This window comes from Aotus nancymaae, unplaced genomic scaffold (genome assembly GCF_030222135.1).
Source record: "Aotus nancymaae isolate 86718 unplaced genomic scaffold, 86718_ANA_hifiasm-v0.15.2.pri h1tg000067l, whole genome shotgun sequence".
Lineage (NCBI taxonomy): Eukaryota > Metazoa > Chordata > Mammalia > Primates > Aotidae > Aotus > Aotus nancymaae.
In genome coordinates, this window is record NW_026988482.1 from 37,962,136 (window position 1) to 37,982,935 (window position 20,800).

Sequence of the window (20,800 nt, forward strand, 5' to 3'; positions counted from 1 at the left end):
AATAAAAAATATACAACTTGCTCACTGGAATCTGCATTAAGTAATAGAAAGTAGCAATTTCTAGCAGGAAATAGATGGTATTATATAAGGTAGAGTTTCCCAATTTGTGGCATGGTTTTTACCAAACCTGCATACCACCTGGAATATTTACTTAATATTTTCATTTAACTAAAAACTCACTTTTTAAATTGAAATGCATACTTTACCCCATCCTAAACAATAGTACCTTTGAAACAATGTGAAGATAAAGAGCAGTCCTCCATGCACCTGAAGTCATCTCAACCATGAAGGCTACATGTGCTAGATTCAAGAAAACACTAACCTAGAGAAAAAAAAGAGTGGAACTTAAGGTTAGGAGATCTGACTTTGGACTTGCCTCCCTCACCGAGCAAATGTGGGATTCTGGGTGAGTCAGTCTCTTTTTTCTGCAACAATAAAATGAGTACAATATCAGCCCTGCCCACCTTACAAGGTAATTACAGATTAAATAAACCAAAGTGTGTCAAAATGGTTGAAAAAAGAAAAAGTGCTCAATAAATGACAGTGCTTACTGTGGATGCAGATGTGGACTATAATTATTATATAGTGGCTTCCTAATATGAATGTCCCTTGCAAAAATGCTGGCATTTAAAAACCAAAAAGAATGGTTTCTCCTCTAAGCTGTGTTCCAGAATGTTCCAGCTCTTATGTTCTCAAAACTTGTTTTACTTATCAAAATTACACAATTTGATCACTGCTCATTCATTGCTTTTGCGATATTTCCAATTATTTCTAGGAAGCAAGCCTTATCTTCCCAAGTATATTAAAAAGTCCCCAGAGAGCTTACTCAAATGAGTTAACAATTATAAAATAAACTATACATTATGGTACATAGTGTGGTATAGACAAGGGTTTAGTGCTTTTTATAGGCTGAGTCTTTATACAAGTTATTAACATCTCTGAATCTATTTTCTAATTTGGAAAATGAAATAATCCCTATTGTGCAAGTTTTTGTGACAATCAATGAAATAATGATAGTTAATTGCTTAATACGGTGCTTGGCCCAGAGCAAGTTATAAAAAAATATTAGCCACTATTATTGCAAGAATGATGAGCATTACTGTTCGCACTGGTGACAAATCAGTATTAGGAATCTAGAATTCTAAATATAATTATACTCACCTCATAGGGTTATTATGAAAATTAAATGAGGCTAGGTGCAGTGGCTCATGCCTATAATCTCAACACTTTTGGAGGCTGAGGCAGGCAGATTGCTTGATATCAGAAGTTTGAGACCTGCCTGGGCAACATGGCAAAACCTCTTTACAAAAAATACAAGAATTATCTGGGAGTGGTGGTATGTCCCTGTAGTCTCACCTACTTGCAGGGCTGAGATGGGAGGATCGCTTGTGCCTGGGAGGTTGAGGCTGCAGTGAGCTGAATCTGTGTTACTGCTCTCCAGCCTGGGTGACAAAGTGCTACTCTGTCTCAAAAAAAGAAAAGAAAAGAAAATTAGATGAAAAGTTATCACATTCACATGTAAACACTGTGTGGTGTGTGACACATGATAAGTGCTTAATAAATATGATGAGCTATCATCATCATCATCTGCTTTTGTTAACTCAGTGTCTACTATTGTAAGTCTTACTTTGGATAAAGTTGGGTATGATGACTTTAAGAATTTTGAGGTGTAGAAAATTCTGTATCTAATCAGAATTATTTATGTTTTTATCTATTGTTTGAAATACTCTAAGAATTTAACACAATGTTAGAAGATAATAGGTACCTAAAAGATGCTACATGCTAAACAGGAGAGATCAGCATATGGTTTGATTTGAACAAGTAAACCTTCTTATTGATAAAGAGCTAGACCTGTGCTATTATACATTAGCTATATGCACTTGAAATGTGGCTGGTCTGAATGGAGGTATGCTGTAAGTGTAAAATACACATTACGTTTCAAAGACTTCAGTATAAAAAAAGATTAAAAATCTCATTAATAATTATTTATATTGATTACATATAGACTCAAGTCACATTTTGGATATATTGGTTTATATAGACGTGTTATCAAAATTTATTTTACCTGTTTCTTTTTATTTTTTTTAATGTAGCTACCAGATAACTTAAAATTGCACATGGAGTTCCCATTAGTGGCTTGCATTCTAGTTCTGTTGGACAGTGCTGATCTAGGACTTTTTTTAAGACTTCACTTTTTTAGAGCAATTTTAGGCTCACAGCAAAATGAAGTGGAAAGTACAGAGATTTCTCATATCCACCCCTTCCCTGCCACATGCATAGCTCCCCACTTTATCAATACCGCCCACCAGAGTGGTGCATTTGTTAAAACTGATGAACCTACACTGACACATCATTATCATCCAAGTCCACAGTTTACCTTAGGGTTCACTCTTAGTTGTATGTTCTGTGGGTTTGGGTCAATGTATAATGACATATAATCACCACTATAGTCTATATGGAGTATTTTTACTGCCCTGAACATGCATTTAAGGTTTCTCCATATCTTTTCCTAGCTTGGTAGCTCTTATCTTTTTAGCACTTAATAATATTCCATTGGATGTGCTGCAGTTTATCCCTTCAACTACAAAAGAACATCTAAGTTGTTTGTGAGTCTCTAGGATTATGAATGAAGCTACTATAAACATCTCTATGCAGGTTTTCCTGTGAACATAAGTTTTTAATTCTTTGGGTAGATACCGAGGAGTAAGAATCCTGGATCAAAGGTAAGAATGTGTTTCATTTGTGTAAGAAACCACTAAAGTGCCTTCCAAAGTAGCTGAGCCATTTTGCATTCCCACCAGAAATAAACATGTGGTGCTATCAGTGTTCTGGATTTTTGCCATTATAATATTAACAGGTGTGTAATGGCATCTTGTTCTTTTGAATTGCATTTTCTGATGACATGTGATGTGGAGCATCTTTTCATATATTTAGTTGACTTCTGCATATCTTCTTTGGTGAGGTGTCTGTTAAGGCCTCTGGCACATTTTTTAATCAGAATGTTTCCTTATCATTGAGGTTTAGAAGTTTTATGTGTATCCTGGATAACAGTCCTTTATGAAATGTATCTTTTGCAAATATTTTCTCCCAGTCTGCAGCTTATTATCTTCATTCTCTTTATAATTTAGGCCATTTAAGAGTTCAAATGTTGACAAAATATTGTGGCACATCTTATAATTACACAATATCAAAACGGCCTTTTTGAACTGAAAACAGTAGCAAAATTCTTCGCAGACTTTTAATCTCAACTCTTTTTTACTGTTTTTTTCGTCTGTTAAAGCTATTTTCTACATTTACTGTTTTGTAGAAAGTCACGATTTTAAGGAGGTACGGTTTAGTCATCTATTCTAGTTTTGTTATTTGTTACATCTCATTTATTTAAAATGTATTATTTTCTAACATAAAACATTTAAGGGGTTGTTTCTACTGGATTAAAAAGTATAGAAGAATAACAGTACCCCCAAAAACTAACAGAACAAAACATAGAAACATATAATGTTAGCATTATATATATAAAATCATAAGAGACAGTCAGTGGCTAAGATGCTGAGTCTAAAAAAATATGAATTATATAGATATCAATAATATTTTAATTTATATGAATAGGATATTTCTTTTAGTAATGCCATTATACTCAGCCTTAACAGATTATAGAAGATTACCATTTCCTACTTAGTATTCCATATTAATTTGTGAATCTAGTGGATTTTTATTGAAAATAACCTTATGTTATTTTCATATGCACGTTTCCAAATCTTTAGCAAATACTATATATAACAGGATGACCTTTTAATGAGTTATTTTATATTCATTGTTGAAATTAAAATGTTTTACCAAATAATATGCTGATAATGTTTTAAATTCTCATATGCATCTATGTGTCCATGTGTAGGTCTGACTGTTCAGACTTTTGGGAATATTATAAAATTAGGATCCTTGGTAAGCTAAGAGTCAATATAAACTGCTTTACCTTATGAAGATCTTGAAAACAAAATTTCAAAAACTGTCTGAAGCACACAAAATAACTTTCTATATAGAGATATTAAGTACCAACTTGCTTTAACTAAGAACTGGTAATTCACAGAATAGAGCAAATAACATATTTTTTTCTGTAATCTGCTCATCTCCATCTTCCCTCTTCACTCTACAGGTTTGTAACAATCCACCCTCCTTCAAATTTACAAACTATTTGCTTTTCCAGAGTTTACCTATAAGTCAGTCATTTGCCTCTTCGAGTGCAATGTGTATTATGTTCCAAGGCTAGCCCACCAAACCTCCGTATATTGCTAAAATGCTATGCATTTACACTGAACAACCCAGATGCAAAATAATTAGTGAAAAGAGATTGCCACAAAGTTGAATATGACTTTTTAAATGTGTCTTGATCTATGCTTGAAAAAAGGCAGTTTTTAATTAGCAAATGAAAAGAAAATGGGAGAGACTTCTGTGGCCATTCTGAAAGTTGGTTTGGAAACTTTCAAAGACTGTCGAGGTTAATAGCAAAGGTTCTGTATAGCATCTAGTAAAATTTCCAAATGTCAAACTTATTACTCTTAAATGTATTAGCCATGATAGGGTCCTGTATGACTCACGTGGACAGAGGGTTGTGGGGGAAGTGACAAAAAGAGAGCAAATCAGAGTAGAGAGATATCTGAGATGATTAAGAGAGTGTTGAAAGTCAGAAAAGAGAGATTAATGAGACTGTGTGTCTGAGAGTAAAAGATGGTAAGTGAACTGGAAACAGAAGGAAGAAAAGAGAATGTATGGAGAATATGCTCAGTGATCAGTGATAATAGCTCCCATTAACTGAGCTCCCACCCTAGGCCAGCACTGTGCCAAGTGCTTTAGACACATGTAATTTTCACAGTGAAAGACAGTATTAGTCTCACTTATAAGGGAGAAAACTGAGGCCCAGAAGGTTAAATGTTAGGTTCAAGCATATGAAATTGACACATGTATAGATCAAAACCAGATGAATATTGACAATTTTATGTGATTCAACTTAACACCTTACCCTAGGACACAGGATTAGTAAATTTTGGAATGAGGTTTTAAATGTCTCAAATACCTGGCTCCAAAACACTAGTTTCCCTACTTTCCACACTTACACACAACAATACTGGCAAGAAGTAAAAATATCTTATGGGAAAAGCTTGAGTCAGACAGGACCCCAATCTGGCCATGAATCCCATCAAAGAAGGAATGCTTTTTAGAGCTAAGTAGAGGGAGGGGACAGAGTAGAACTAATTATTTGAATACATGGGTTATTTATGGGTCTGCTATTTCCAGCTTGAAGGTTGTCTACAGTAAATAGTCCACATGTATTAAAAAGTTAATTGATAAAGTGAAGACCATTTCTTCAATAATAGCTTACACTGTAATGTGTTTATATACAAGATATTTTAATTTCCTTTCATCCTAAGAAAGCAAGATTTTATTGGTTATTAATAGCTAGCTTCTTTATGCAAATTATTCCATTTCAGTTGGCTGTGATTTTCATTCCAATTGGTTGCATGTTTTGGTCAACAGTATTCTAACAGCTAGATGAGTTCAATGAATGACATTAATGCCTTATGAAGGGCCTTCTTTGCTGACCCTTTTATTGATTTTTGTATTTTTATGTCCTCTAAGATTTCATCCTTGGGCTGAAACCTCTACCTGTCAATAAATAGCTCCATCTGTTGTTCTGGACTTATTTCATTCTTTCTGGGTATTAAGGCAGCACAGAGATTACTCCTCTAAACTTTGTGGTCACTGAAACTTAGATGCTCTTTCCTTGCTTCCTTTTCTCCTTTCTTCCTCTCTTTTTTCTTTCCTCTCTCCCTCCTCCTCTTCCCCTTCCCTCCTTTCTCGTCCTTCCTTCGTTTCCTTCCTTTTCCTGACTTAGCCTTACAGAACAAATCTACAAGATGAACCGTTGATTGGACATGGGCCCCAACACCCGGAGTGGACAGTGGGAAAGGCCTAACGTGACTGACTGATGGAGGACATACGCTTCTTTCCAAATCTGCACTTTCTACTTCTCAGCTAATGATACCCAAAAAGCTAACAGTTATTAATTATATGCCACAAAATTTTCCTAATGGACTTTCTCATATATTTTGAGAAAAGTTGTTTTGTCGCCTCCAAGAAAATCAGTTAGGCCAATGATCCCTAAAGTGATTTTTCAAAACTATTAATCCTGTTAAATGCTCTTCAAAGAAAGGATACAAATGCTGTTGAAAAACACCATTTACTGGCCCCTTTATAATATACATTGAAATAGTAAATGCTCTGGGAAGTCCTACAGTAGAAAAATATGTTTATTTGTGTTCATCTAGTGTATCCCAAACTCGATCATAGAAACTTTTCTTAAAGTGTTAAGATCTATTAACATCACATAATTAGTTTTTGTACAGCATATTTTGGGAAATGTTGAATTCGACATTAGCAATTTTCCCCATTTTAACTGCAAAAGAGGAGATACAGACTTTAAAAGGATCATTTAAAATTAAAAGTTAAAAACCTCCATGCTGCCTCAGACACATGACAGCTTCTGAGCACTGGGCTATGAGAACTTTGGCTTTATGTGTGAAGCATTGGTCCCAAAGAGACTGCAGACTCAAACCCTAATAGTGACATACAGGTAGGATAAATAATAAAGAAGACAGGATGTAAAACACCACAGTGCAAGGGGATGAATAGACAGACCCACTGCTACTCAGCTCTATGAAGAACTAGCCTTGGAAATGATGGGCTCTTAGCTACTTGGGAGGCTGAGGTGGGAGAATCATTTGAATCAGGGAGGCAGAGATTGCAGTGAGCCAAGATCATGCCATTGCACTCCAGCCTGGGGTACAGAGCGAGACTGTGTCTCAAAAAAAAAAAAAAAAATGATAGACTCTTTACCAACAGATGCTCTAAGCAGCACATAATGAGTTTAAGGAGAAACTAGATATTAGTATAATTTTAACCGCATCTGTCCCAAATGTTTATAAATTACAAAGGGAAAAATAATATGTAATTGTTATGATGCACTGAGGTCACAAAATTACTTCTGTAGTCTTTTTGTCACAAGTGCGTAACCTCAATCTAATAATGAGAAAAAAATCAGACAAACTCAAATTGAGAGATATTCTGTGACATAACAGACAGTCTGTGAAGTACTCATACATTCTGAGAAGTAATGTGTAAGTAATATTCTATGAAGTGTTTATCAGAAGTGCCACAGTCATAAAGGACTGGGGAAAATTAGGGACTGTCACAGATTGATGAAAACTAAGGAAACATAACAACTATGCAACTACATATTATTTTATAAATGCAGTGTAGAATCCTGGATCAGATTCTGGAATGGAAAAAGAATGTTACTGGAAAATGCAGTGAAACTTGAAAAGTCTGTAGTTCAATTAGTTCAATCAAAAGGATTGTGGGTCATTAAATTAGGCGAAACTAGAGGAAGAGTATATATGACCTCTGTTATTTTTGCAAAATTTTGTTTAACATTAGTTCAAAATAAAAAGTTTAAAAAATGATAGTGGAAAAAGAAAGAAAAGAAAAGAAATGATGGCATTCAGAAACTCCAACATGACACTGACCTATAGAAATATAGTACAAACCATGGATATAAGTCACAGGTATAATTTTATGTTATCGAGTAGCTAACTTACAAGAAATGAAAATGGCAAAATTAGTTTAGTAATAATATTTTGTTTAACCTGATATATCCAAAGTATTAACATGTTAACATTGTAATCAATATAAAAATTGTTAATGATATCCTCAACATTCTTTTGTACTAAGTCTTCAAAATCCAGAGTCAATTCAGACTTTTCAAATTCTCAATAGCCACATGTGTCTAGTGGCTACTCTATTGGACAGCATAGCCCCACCACTGTCAACTCTATACATCGTTTCTGTCTGCTTCTTTCTGTGAGGGTTTTGTTCTTTCTTGCTGTAGGGTCTCCCCTCCTTCCTTCACTCATTCACTTATATATTCCAGGTATTGCCCTATGCAGAAAACTGACAACAATTCCTAACTTTCCGGAGATTTCATTCTCAAGAGGGAGTGACTGACATAAACAGTGGCCATAGTAAATAAGTAAATTATAGTAAGAAGGGATAAGTGCTATGTGAGTAAAAACAGAGCTGGATAAGGTAATTCAGATATGCTCGGGGTGGGATTGCAACCTCAAATAATGTGATGTCATTGTGTAGCTGACACTGGAGCAAAGACGAAGACAAAACTCTCTAACTCAACCATCAGAGCAGAAAGTGGCTTCCTCCTAGCTTTAATTATAAAACTCCCAGGCATGGTATCTTGAAATCATCATTTCTAGTAAGTTTTTTATTAAAAGTAAGCATTTTTAAAGTGACACATACATTATAAAGCAATTTTCACATGGACTATATCATTTGTTATTACTAATATACAAGATAAAATTCTTCTCTCCTTCCCCTTTCTTTCTCCTTTCCTTCCTTTTTTCCTTTCTTCCTCCTCTCCTTCTTTCCTTCCTCCTTTCTTTCTCATGACTACTATCTGAAAAATATCATTCTAGCCATTATAGACACAGCAGAACTATTCGGAGGCTTATATTTAAGAGTGGGATTGGTGGTGAGTATGTGGCAGTAGAAGGCAAGGAACAAAAATAAATAAGGGGGAACAAAAATTACATTAATTTGAAAGAATTATGTGATAGAGTGGCTGAGCTTGGAAGGTTCCAACTAGCAGAGCAGATATTTGCAAGGTAAGGTTGCTAAAAGAGGCCAGACCGAAATCCAAACCCAGGTCACCCTATCACTATATGATGATTCTTTCCACCCTTTAGTTTCAACAGGTACTTTTGAATGAAGTGAAAAACGGAAAATTTAAAATAATGCTGTGCTTTTACTTATTTGGTACTTAATAGGCTCAAGTCCAGCTCAGCCATAGATGACTGAACTTGACTGGCATTTTCAATGTATGGTTTAAAGATGGTGATAGCATTCTGAACCAACAGCCCTTCAGATAAATAAGACAGAAATATGAATGTGCTACTTTGTGAGAACAAGGACATCTCAGTAAAAACTGAGTGTTTCTAAATCATGCAACCCACTGCAATTTTTTGACATGAGTCCAGAAAGGTTAAATCAATTAAGTTTGATTCTTACTTTCCCTGAAATTTGAATAATCATTTATACCCTGGTGAATTTAACATATTAAAAAATTGATTACCTCTCCCTTGAGGTTTGTGAATTTTGTTTACTCTCCTTGTAATAGAGTATGAGGTTTTTTGTGTGTTTTTTAAACCTCTGATCAATAAGTTATTCATTTAAATAACTCCTAGTCTCAGTTCTTTATGCTCTGGGATACAAGAAAAGAGTGGAGGCTGGACATATGTAAGTTTCCAAGACTTCTGCTTTTCAGAGCCTGAAATACTTTAAATAAATGAAAAGGCAAAAGGTACAACCTTGTGTGTGTGTGTGCGCACACATGTGTGTGTATGTGTGTTTTGGTGTGTGTGTTCCTTTTCACTTGTTCTGCAAATGTGGTCTCCTGCATTTGATTATGTGGGATGCTTGTTGAAATGCAGATTGCTAGACTCAACCCCAGGCCTTCTGATTCTGAATTTTTGGTAGGTGAACCCTAAAAATCTGCGTAGTTAATAAGGTTCTTGAGTGATTCTTATGCCTTTTGGGTATTGGGAATCATGGACCCTGAGTACTGGCAATCATGGACCTAGAAAGGCCTGAATGTAAATCCTGATGCTGCTGCTCACGGGCTGGGGTGCACAGGGGGTCTCATCTAAGGAAGTGACCCTGAGATGCTCCCTCCAAGTTGGTGGTTTCTCTGTTTATCACTCCTTGTAAGAAAGAGAAGGAGGAATTCGTATCCAGCATACTGTGCCCCACTGTGCCGAGTCCAGCAGAATTCTTCAGAGCTCTACATTGCGACATTTTAACAAACCATTCTGTTCCCAAGTTTTAATACAGTTAGAGTCAAGTCTGCTTTTGTGTCTTTGTTTTGCAAAAGGGAACACAGGTATTTGTTTCTACTTCTTTTAACTTGGATCCCTATAATGCACGTATTTATAATCCAAGAAGGCAAGAAAGAGAATTAGGACAAGCTGTGCTTTTAAGGCTTGCCATGTGGACCTGGACCGGAAGATGTCAGGCCTACAAAGGCGAGCCAGTAGGTTCTTTGTCTCTGTGAGCATGGGCCTTTTATCATCTGTGGCCCCATCTAAATAGCTTTTCTTAAAGGATAAAGTATATTATCAGGGACTAAGAAGAAACGTATAATTACTGGCTCTCAAGTAGACTTGTGCACTATTTAAAAGCACCAAAAAAAAAGAGAACCTTATGAGGTGTCTGCTGCTTTAGCTAGACCTTGGAGCCCTGAAGGAGCTTACTTTTACTGCTGTAGTCTCTTCTCTTTTCTTCATTTTAAAAATTACAAGAGTAACACATGCCTGTTGTACAATATTCAAACGATGCAAATATATTTACTCAAAAATGAAGTTACCCCATACCAGTCACCCTAATTTTATTTGCTGCTATTCTAGATTTTTCTAGACATACATGAACATATAAGATTACTTATACACAGACACACATACACACACAAGTAATTAGGACTCTTTGAATTATAAATGAGATAAACACAATTCAACATTTTATAAACAAATGGGAGGAATCTCTTTGCTTACATAATAGTTCTGAAGTGAGGTATACTACCTTCAGGAATGGCTGGATACACAGGTCCCAACAGGGTAGTTTCTTTCTCTCATCTCTCATGTTATCCTTGGGCACTGCCTCTTTCTGTGTGTCTGCCTCATTTTTCCAACCTCAGTGGGCTTTCTCAATGGTTTGTACTGTTTGCAGCCCTGGATTTACTCAAATTTGGAAAAGAAGGTGTAATATGTAATATCCTCTTGACAACAACAACAAAAATCCACATCCTAATCCCTAGAATCTATAAATATGTTACCTGACATGGCAAAAGAGAATTAAAGTTGCAGATGGAATTTTGGCTGTGAATCAGCTGACCTTCAAATAGAGCTATTATCCTGCATTATCTGGGTGAGCTCAAAGTAATCACAAAGGTCCTTAAAAGTGAAAGAGGGAAGTAGAAGAGTTAGAGTCGGAGAAAGATGTGATGATGGAAACAAGGTCATAGAGATGTGACATGGGAGGATTCAAGTGGTTGTGGCTGAATTCGAAGCTGAAGGAAGGGGCCAAAGGCCGTGAAATGTGGGTGGCCTCTGGAAGCTGCAAAAGGCAAGAAAATGGATTCTCGCCAGAGGCTCAAGAAGAAAACACAGCCCTGCTTGACACCTGTGTCCTATTTCTGACCTGTGAAAGTATAACATAGTAAATGTATGCTTTTTTAAGCCACTCAATTTGAGCTAATTTGTTCCAGTAGGCACAGAAAACTAATACAGGGTTCAAAAGGCGAATAATTGTTCTCTTCAAAATCTAAATTTGAAAACTCCTTGGAATGCTTCTTGGTTGGTTTTTAACCCAGCCTCTATTTCAGTCCTATGGTTGGTACAATAGGATACTATGAATGTCTCAATCTGAATACTGCTTACTGCAGGAAAGGGGGATTAAGAGATTGAGTGCCAGTTTTCCTCTCCAGAATCATATAACTGGCCTGGGAAATGAGAAAGACTGCAAAAAAAAGAAAAAAAGATTGTGAAGGAGCAGATAAAAATTCTCCACGTATCCACACACACACATACACACATAAGGAGAGTTTATTGTCTGTTTGTTTCTGTTTTGTTCTGTTTTTATTGAAGTGAAATCTCACCGTGTTGCCCAGGATGGTCTTGAACTAGGCTGAGGGATCCTCCCACCTCAGGCTCCTGAGTAGCTAGGATTACAGGCATGTGCCATTGCTCCCAGCTTGTTTATTTTAAAATGAATTTGTAACTTATATTTTGTTCTGTGACTTGCTTAATCCTCTTTAAAACCTATTTTAAAGCTATTTACCTATCAATTCATGTAGATCCCACTTTGTTCTTTATATATATATATATATATTTTTTTTTTTAATTGTGTTTTAGGTTTTGGGGTACATGTGAAGAACATGCAAGATTGTTGCATAGGTACATACATGGCAATGTAGTTTGCTGCCTTCCTCTCCATCATCTATATCTGGCATTTCTCCCCATGTTATCCCTCCCCAACTCCCCACCCCTTGCTGTCCCTCCCCTAGTTCCCCTCCACTGACCGCAGTGTGTGATGCTCTCCTCTCTGTGTCCACGTGTTCTCATTGTTCAACACCTGCCTATGAGTGAGAACATGCGGTGTTTGATTTTCTGTTCTTGTGTCAGTTTGCTGAGAATGATGGTTTCCAGGTTCATCCATGTCCCTACAAAGGACACGAACTCATCATTTTTTATGGCTGCATCATATTCCATGGCGTATATGTGCCACATTTTCCCTGTCCAGTCTATCATCAATGGGCATTTGGGTTGGTTCCAAGTCTTTGCTATTGTAAATAGTACTGCAGTGAACATTCGTGTGCATGTGTCCTTATAATAGAACGATTTATAATCCCTTGGGTATATACCCAGTAATGGGATTGCTGGGTCAAATGGAATTTCTATTTCTAGGTCCTTGAGGAATCGCTACACTGTCTTCCACAATGGTTGAACTAATTTACACTCCCACCAACAGTGTAAAAGTGTTCCTATTTCTCCACATCCTCTCCAGCATCTGTTGTCTCCAGATTTTTAAATGATCACCATTCTAACTGCCATGAGATGGTATCTCAATGTAGTTTTAATTTGCATTTCTTAATGACCAGTGATGATGAGCATTTTCTCATATGTTTGTTGACCTCATATATGTCTTCTTTTGTAAAGTGTCTGTTCATATCCTTAGCCCACTTTTGAATGGGATTGCTCTGTTTTTTTCTTGTAAATCTGTTTTAGTTCTTTGTAGATTCTGGATATTAGCCCTTTGTCTGATGGGCAGATTGCAAAAATTTTTTCCCATTCTGTTGGTTGCCAGTTCACTCTAATGATTGTTTCTTTTGCTGTGCAAAAGCTCTGGAGTTTAATTAGGTCCCATTTGTCTATTTTGGCTTTTGTTGCCAATGCTTTTGGTGTTTTAGTCATGAAGTCCTTGCCTATGCCTATGTCATGAATGGTTTTGCCTAGGTTTTCTTCTAGGGTTTTTATGGTGTTAGGTCTTATGTTTAAGTCTTTAATCTATCTGGAGTTAATTTTAGTGTAAGGTGTTAGGAAGGGGTCCAGTTTCTGCTTTCTGCATATGGCTAGCCGTTTTCCCAACACCATTTATTAAACAGGGAATCCTTTCCCTATTGTTTGTTTTTGTCAGGTTTGTCAAAAATCAGATGGTTGTAGATGTGTGGCGTTGCCTCCGAGGCCTCTCTTCTGTTCCATTGGTCTATATCTCTGTTTGGTACGAGTACCATGCTGTTTTGATTACTGTAGCCTTGTAATATAATTTAAAGTCAGGTAGTATGATGCCTCCAGGTTTTTTTGTTGTTGTTGTTGTTTGCTTAGAATTGACTTGGATATGTGGGCTCTCTTTTAGTTCCATATGAAGTTTAAGGTGATTTTTTCCAGTTCTGTGAAGAAGGTCATTGGTAGCTTGATGGGGATAGCATTGAATCTATAAATTACTTTGGGCAGTATGGCCATTTTCATGATATTGATTCTTCCTAACCATGAGCATGGAATGTTTCTCCATCTATTTGTGTCTTGTCTTATTTCATGGAGCAGTGGTTTGTAGTTCTCCTTGAAGAGGTCCTTTACATTCTCTGTTAGTTGTATTCCTAGGTATTTTATTGTCTTTGTAGCAATTGTGAATGGCAGATCATTCTTGATTTGGCTCTCTTTATGTCTTTTATTGGTGTATAGGAATGCTTGTGATTTTTGCACATTGATTTTGTATCCTGAGACTTTGCTGAAGTTGCTTATCAGTTTCAGGAGATTTTGGGCTGAGATGATGGGGTCTTCTAAATATACAATCATGTTGTCTGCAAATAGAGAAAATTTGACTTCCTCCTTTCCTATTTGAATATCCTTTATTTCTTTTTCTTGCCTGATTGCTCTGGCTAGAACTTCCAATACTATATTGAATATGAGTGCTGAGAGAGGGCATCCTTGTCTACTGCCACATTTCAAAGGGAATGCCTCCAGTTTTTGCCCATTCAGTATGATATTGGCTGTGGGTTTGTCATAATAGCTTTTATTATTTTGAGATATGTTCCATCAGTACCTAGTTTATTGAGAGTTTTTAGCATAAAGGGCTGTTGAATTTTGTCAAAGGCCTTCTCTGCATCTATTGAGATAATGATGTGGTTTTTGTCTTTGGTTCTGTATATGTGGTGAATTACGTTTATAGACTTGCATATGTTGAACCAGCCTTGCATCCCCTGATGAAGCCTACTTGATCGTGATGGATAAGCTTTTTGATGTGCTGTTGCAATTGGTTTGCCAGTATTTTATTGAAGATTTTTGCATCTATGTTCATCATGGATATTGGCCTGAAGTTTTCTTTTCTTGTTGAGTCTCTGCCAGGTTTTGGTATCAAGATGATGTTGGTCTCATAAAATGATTTGGGAAGGATTCCCTCTCTTTGGATTGTTTGGAATAGTTTCAGAAGGAATGGTACCAGCTCCTCTTTGTATGTCTGGTAGAATTTGGCTGTGAACCCATCTGGACGGGCTTTTTTTGATTGGTAGGCTCTTAATTGCTGCCTCAACTTCAGCCTTGTTATTGGTCTATTCAGGGTTTCAATTTCTTCCTGGTTTAGGCTTGGGAGGATGCAAGTGTCCAGGAATTTATCCATTTCTTCCAGGTTTACTGGTTTATGTGCATACAGTTGTTTGTAGTAATCTCTGATGGTAGTTTGTATTTCTGTGGAATCTGTGGTGATAGCCCCTTTATCGTTTTTTATTGCATCTATTTGATTATTCTCTTTCCTTTTTTATTAATCTGGCTAGTGGTCTATTTTGTTGACCTTTTCAAAAAACCAGCTTCTGGATTTATTGATTTTTTTAAGGGATTTTTTGTGTCTCTATCTCCTTCACTTTGGCTCTGATCTTAGTTATTTCTTGTCTTCTGCTAGCTTTTGAGTTTTTTTGATCTTTGCTCCTCTAGCTCTTTCAATTTGGATGATAGGGTGTCAATTTTAGATCTTTCCTTGCTTCTCATGTGGGCATTTATTGTTATATATTTTCCTCTAGACACTGCTTTAAATGTGTCCCAGAGATTCTGGTATGTGTGTCTTCGTTCTCATTGGTTTCAAAGAACATCTTTATTTCTGCTTTCATTTCATTGTTTATCCAGTCAACATTCAAGAGCCAGTTGTTCAGTGTCCCTGAAGCTGTGCGGTTCTGAGTTAGTTTCTGAATTCTGAGTTCTAACTTGATTGCACTGTGGTCTGAGAGACTGTTTGTTATGATTTCCGTTCTTTTACATTTGCTGAGGAGTGATTTACTTCCAATTATGTGGTCAATTTTAGAGTAGGTGTGTTGTGGTACTGAGAAGAATGTATATTCTATTGATTTGGGGTGGAGAGTTCTGTAAATGTCTATTAGGTTTGCTTGGTCCAGGTCTGAGTTCAAGTCCTGGATATTCTTGTTAATTTTCTGTCTCGTCGATCTGTCTAATATTGACAGTGGAGTGTTAAAGTCTCCCACAATTATTGTGTGGGAGTCTAAGTCTCTTTGTAAGTCATTAAGAACTTGCTTTATGTATCTGGGTGCTTGTGTGTTGGGTGTGTATATATTTAGGATCATTAGCTCTTCTTGTTGCATTGATCCTTTTACTATATGTAATGTTCTTCTTTGTCTCTTTTGATTTTTGTTGGTTTAAAGTCTATTTTATCAGAGACTAGGATTGCAACTCCTGCTTTTTTTTTTTTGTTTTTTTTTGTTTTTTTTTGTTTTTTTTTTTTTTTCTCTCCATTTGCTTGTTAAATCTTCCTCCATCCCTTTATTTTGAGCCTTTGTGTATCCTTGCATGTAAAATGGGTTTCCTGGATACAGCACACTGATGGTTTTTGGCTTTTTATCCAATTTGCCAGTCTGTGTCTTTTGATTGGGGAATTTAGCTCATTTACATTTAGGGTTAATATTGTTATGTGTGAATTTGATCCTGCCATTTTGATGCTAGCTCGTTGTTTTGCCTGTTAGTTGATGCAGTTTTTTCATTGTGTTGCTGCTCTTTACCATTTGGTATGTTTTTGGAGTGGCTGGTACTGGTTGTTCCTTTCTGTGTTTAGTGCTTCTTTCAGGAGCTCTTGTAAAGCAGGGCTAGTGGTGATGAAATCTCTGAGTAATTGCTTGTTCATAAAGGATTTTATTTCTCCTTTGCTTATGAAACTTAGTTTGGCTGGATATGAAATCCTAGGTTGAAAGTTCTTTTCTTTAAGGATGTTGAATATTGGCCCCTACTCTCTTCTGACTTGTAGGATTTCTGCTGAGAGATCCACTGTGAGTCTGATGGGCTTCCCTTTGTGGGTAACCCGACCTTTCTCTCTGGCTGCCCTTAGCATTTTCTCCTTCATTTCAACCCTGGTGAATCTGATGATTATGTGCCTTGGGGTTGCTATTCTTGAGGAGTATCTTTGTGGTGTTCTCTGTATTTCCTGGACTTGAATATTGGCCTGCCTTGCTAGGTTGGGGAAGTTTTCCTGGATAATATCCTGAAGAGTGTTTTCCAGCTTAGATTCATTCTCTCCGTCACATTCAGGTACACCTATCAAATGTAGATTAGGTCTTTTCACGTAATCCCATATTTCTTGGAGGCTTTGTTCGTTTCTTTTTATTCTTTTTTCTCTAATCTTGCCTTCTCGTTTTATTTCATTGAGTTGATCTTTGACCTCTGATATCCTTTCTTCTGCTGGTCATTTCGGCTACTGAAACTTGTGTATGCTTCGTGAAGTTCTCCTGTTGTGTTTTTCAGCTCCATCAATTCATTTGTGTTCCGCTCTAAGCTGTTTATTCTCATTAGCATTTCGTCAAACCCTTTTTCAAGGTTCTTAGTTTCTTTACATTGGGTTAGAACATGTTCTTTTAGCTCAGAGAAGTTTCTTATTACCCACCTTCTGAAGCTTGTTTCTGTCAATTCATCAGACTCATTCTCCATCCAGCCTTGTTTCCTTGCTCATAAGTTGTGATCCCTTGGAGGAGGAGAGATGTTCTGGTTGTGGGTGTTTTCATCCTTTTTGTGCTGGTTTCTTCCCATCTTTGTGGATTTATTTACCTATGGTGTTTGTAGTTGGTGACTTTCAGATGGGTTCTCTGAGTGGACATACTGTTTGTTAATGAAGTTATTTCTTTCTGCTTCTTAGTTTTCCTTCTAACAGTCAGGCCCCTCTGCTGTAGGACTGCTGGAGATCCACTCCAGACCCTGCTTGCCTGGGGCTCATCTGCAGTGGCTGCAGAAATGTAAGGGTTGCTGCCAGTTTCTTTTTCTTCTATCTTTTTCCCAGAAGGCTACCTGCCAGATGTTAGTCTGAGCTCTCCTTTATGAGGTGACTCTTTGGATATACAGGGGTCAGGGAGCTGCTTGAGGAGACAGTCTGTCCTTTCTAGGAGCTCAAGTGCTGAGCTGTGAGCTCTGTTGTTCCATTCAGAGCTGCTGGGCAGGTACGTTTAAGTCTGCTGCAGCAGAACTTGTAACAGCCTTTTTTATTTCCCACATGCTCTGTCCCAGGAAGGTAGGGCTTTATTTATAAGTCTGTCTTGCTGCTGCCTTTTTTGAGGGATGCCCTGCCCAGCAAGGAAGGAGCCTAGTCACAGTCTGCCAGCAGACACATTGCTGAGCTGCTGTGGGCTCCGCCCAGCTGCCATGTGAACTTCTCTGCAGTCCTGTTTATAGGGGTATAGTTAGAACTGCCTCAGCAATTGCAGCCCACCTCTGTAATGGTGGACCACCTTGGCAGTGGCAGACTGCCTCAGCAACGGTGGACTACCTCGGTAATGGCGGATGCCCCTCCACCACAGAGCTGGACCATCCTGGGTTCAGCTGTGCTTGCTGTGAAACTCTCAATCCAGAGCATTTCAGATTGCTGGTCTTTGTGGGGGTGGGACCAGCCGTGCCTTATTACCTGGCTTCCTGCCTCAGACCCCTTTTTTCAGTTGAATGGGTGACTGTCTCCCAGGCATTCCAGTCACCAGTTGAAAAGGCACCCAGATTTGTGTGAGATTTTGTATGGAGACCCACTGCACCAGCTGAAACAGCCAGGCTGGAGGCGCTTTTCCACCTAGGAATCTCCTGGCCTGGCTCACTGTTTCAGTCCCCTTTATTTCAGTTGAATGGGTGACTCTGTCTCCCAGGTGCTCCAGTTGCCTGTTGAAAAGGCACCCAGATTTGTGTGAGATTTTGTGTGCAGACCCGCTGTACCAGCTGAAACAGCCGTGCTGGAGGCACTTTTCCGCCCAGGAATCTCCTGGCCTAGCTCCCTATTTCAGTCCCCTTTTTATCAGTTGAATGGGCAACTGTGTCTCCCAGACACTCCAGTCACCAGCTGAAACAGCATCCAGACCCATGTGAGTTTTTTTTTTCTGTGCAGAGAGCACAACAGCCAAAACAGCCATGCAGGACACCCACAGTGCTCCTCTGTCCAGGAATCTCCTGGTCTGTGGGCAATAAAAATCCATCTGGAAATGTGGCGACCACTCACCCTCCATGCTTTTGCTGGGAGCTGCAATCCAGAGCTGCTCTTACTCGGCCATCTTGGATCCAGCCCACTTTGTCCTTTTTAATGGCTGTGTGGTATTATTAGATAGATGAACCAAATTTATTTAACCAAGCCCCCTGTTGATGGAAGTTTAAGTTGTTTCCAATATTTGTTTATGAAGAAGGCTGTATCCTTCAGTATATCACGTCACATGCTGTAGGCTTTTTTTGATTATATATTGCTCAACATTGGTAATGTCAGGGAGAATAGAGACAAAACCAGTATAGTGGGTTGAATTATGGCCCCCAAAAGATGTATTCCCAGTGATCACAGCATCAAAGAACTTGAGTGGTTTTGTATAAGAGAAATGAGTAAATAAACAAATGAATGTAAGAATGATGGAAGGAATGAAGAGGAAAAGGAGGAAAGAAAAGGAAAAAAATAAAGGGAGAGAGAAAAGAAAAAGTAAGCTATGATTATGACAACTGAGGAGCCTTTGAAATCCCAGGAGGGCATCTTGCTAAAATTAAGCCCTTTATATTTAATTCATAAACCTGCTGAAAGTGCTCATAATTTTCCTGGCATTAACTGCAGTGACACAAGCCGGCCTTCTTCCCACACTCACCACCCCCATTACTGCTACTTCAAGTCAAATATTAGAAATGCAGTGAGCAATATCCACAGTAGAGAGTTAGGAGTCTGATTCTTTGATTGTTTTAGATCAGTAAAGCATTAAAAAATTCAATAAGGCATGCAGGTATAATCAAAGCACACAAATGTGTTTGGTGCATCGAACTTTTTCTCATATGGCCTTTTATATGTGCAAGTCACCATTGGGCCAGACAGTTCATACTTGGTCATTGGCAGCTGTACTTACATTGCACACTTGAATGTTTTTGGGAAAAAAAAGCAGGTGTTGAGATGCCTGTCTTCAGGGTGGGTAATGTACCATTGCACATCTTCAAACCTGCTGAAGAAGAGAGTAAGTCATGGAACATCATGAAAAATGGAACAACTCTTTGACATCTCTGCCTATTGTACCTGCTGGATCATAGTATAGATCCCATCTCTGGCTTTCGGCTCTTCAGCACTTGGCTCCTGCCACTCTCTCTTCTGGGTTTCTCTCCCCTCATCTAGGCAGATAATAGCTTGTCTCTTCATCCTTCAAGGGCCATTGCAAATGTCACCTCTCTTTTTACCCTAGGAAGAACATCAAAGGAACATGTTACTGACCTTATTAAATTAACATCACTAATATATATGTAGAATGAGGTCATTTGGAGAAAGTAATAAAGTGAAGAAATAGACAATATTAACAAGAATTGGATCAGCCAAGAACTGCAGGTTTTCAAATTAGCATTTTGTATTGCAGCTTTTTCTCCAAGCTCCTAATGAATAACCTTCCTCTCTTAGGATGCTTGAGACTTGCTCTTTTGATAGCCTTTGAGGTACTTGTTTTCTGGATGCATTTAAATTGGATCATGGGGCAGGAGCTTGGCAGTCCTCTAAGGCTTCTCACAGAACATCTGTGATGTATGTTTAATGCTTTCCTTCCGTTACAGAGATAAATGTTGTTAGTAATCCTGAGTGGCAGGCCCAGTGTTTAAGGCTTTTGGAATTATGTGAGTCCCAGGATCGTGGGAATTATAATACATTGAAATATTTACAAAGCAATGTTCAATGGATTCATGATGTGGGGTTCTAGAAACAACAGGGTTTTGTTCATTTCCAGCAGCTTCCCTTTCTGCATTTCCATGAGTTTTATCATTTCTGCACTCCCTCAATCTTTTCAATTTATGCTTTCTGCTTTCGGCCCTCAATACATCTGTGAACTAATGATATATCAGACTTTGCATTACATTTCTATTTGGCTACTCTTCTTACTGCCCCTCTGTTATTCTCATCTCCTCAGTATCTAAAGGCCCCATCATGCTTCTTAGATTAAATCTTCCACTCGTGTAATTGTCTTCCTCCTTTTACTTAATTAGATAATATCTGAGACAGCTTTGAAGACACTAGGTGCTATCCCAGTGCTAAGTGGGATTGTCATAATTATTATCTTGAAGCCTCATGTCACCCTAATCAGCTGCTTCTCTCTTATTCTTTTTACTCCCTCCTAGTCAGCTCAGTATGAATAAAGAAAACAGTTTTTCCTTAAGTAGAAAATGCAAAA

General features: G+C 37.8%; 1 protein-coding gene and 2 long non-coding RNA genes across 4 annotated transcripts in view; 1 reads left to right on the forward strand and 2 right to left on the reverse strand.

The window, feature by feature from the left end:
- SYNPR (synaptoporin) overlaps nt 1–20,800 on the forward strand; it is a 343,166-nt gene that overhangs the window by 223,590 nt on the left and 98,776 nt on the right. The gene's annotated exons all lie outside the window — the stretch shown is intronic.
- Nucleotides 1,397–19,579, reverse strand: LOC135270843 (uncharacterized). Its single transcript, XR_010339003.1, has 3 exons — nt 19,505–19,579; nt 10,696–10,844; nt 1,397–1,462 (listed from the first exon to the last, which is right to left on the reverse strand). It is a non-coding gene; the product is annotated as an uncharacterized LOC135270843 (long non-coding RNA).
- The window catches only part of LOC135270842 (uncharacterized), a 184,209-nt gene continuing 183,111 nt past the window's right edge, over nt 19,703–20,800 (reverse strand). The window contains exon 3 of the long non-coding RNA XR_010339002.1: nt 19,703–19,827. This is a non-coding gene — a long non-coding RNA (uncharacterized LOC135270842). The remainder of the gene's footprint in view (nt 19,828–20,800) is intronic.